Genomic DNA, 1,343 nt, shown 5'->3' on the forward strand with positions numbered 1-1,343 from the left:
TTCAATTCCATTGCACTCATTAAGCACCATTATCCACGACAGTCGATTTATTATGCACCATACTAGTTAGCGGAAATAATTAATTTTTAAATTTAGGCTTTATATTTTAAATTATTAGCAGGGGAAAAATTACGTCTGCCTGCCCCACTTTTACTAATCCTCCTAAAAATGGTTCCATTCAATTGCACTCATTACGCAGCATTATGCACGACAGTCGATTTATTATGCACCATACTAGTTAGCGGAAATAATTAATTTTTAAATTTAGGCTTTATATTTTAAATTTTTAGCAGGGGAAAATTACGTCTAACCGCCCCACTTTTACTAATCCTCCTAAAAATGGTTCCATTCAATTGCACCCATTACGCACCATTATGCACGACAGTCGATTTATTATGCACCATACTAGTTAGCGGAAATAATTAATTTTTAAATTTACGCTTTATATTTTAAATTTTTAGCAGGGGAAAAATTACGTCTGCCTGCCCCACTTTTACTAATCCTCCTAAAAATGGTTCCATTCAATTGCACTCATTACGCACCATTATGCACCACAGTCGATTTCTTATAAACCATACTAGTTAGCGGAAATAATTAATTTTTAAAATTTAGACTTTAAATTTTCAATTTTAGCGGGAAATGATTTTCGTCCAACCGACCTGAAATTGGGTCCATTCAATTGCACTCATTACGCACCATTATGCACCATAGTCGATTTATTATGCACCATACTAGTTAGCGGAAATAATTAATTTTTATAATTTAGACTTTAATTTTTCAATTTTAGCGGGAAATGATTTTCGTCTAACCGACCTGAAATTGGTTGAATTCAATTGCACTCATTACGCACCATTATGCACCACAGTCGATTTATTATGCACCATACTAGTTAGCGGAAATAATTATTTTTTAAAATTTAGACTTTAAATTTTCAATTTTAGTGGGAAATGATTTTCTTCTAACCGACCTGAAATTGGTTCCATTCAATTGAACTCATTACGCAGCATTATGCACGACAGTCAATTTATTATGCACCATACTAGTTAGCGGAAATAATTAATTTTTAAATTTAGGCTTTATATTTTAAATTTTTAGCAGGGAAAAATTACGTCTAACCGTCCCACTTTTACTAATCCTCCTAAAAATGGTTCCATTCAATTGCACCCATTACGCACCATTATGCACCACAGTCGATTTATTATAAACCATACTAGTTAGCGGAAATAATTAATTTATAAAATTTAGACTTTAAATTTTCAATTTTAGCAAGAAATGATTTTTGTCTAACCGACCTGAAATTGGTTCCATTCAATTGCACTCATTACGCACCATTATGCACCACA

Source organism: Leiobunum rupestre, chromosome 2, assembly GCF_980474605.1.
Source record: "Leiobunum rupestre chromosome 2, qqLeiRupe1.1.hap1, whole genome shotgun sequence".
Lineage (NCBI taxonomy): Eukaryota > Metazoa > Arthropoda > Arachnida > Opiliones > Sclerosomatidae > Leiobunum > Leiobunum rupestre.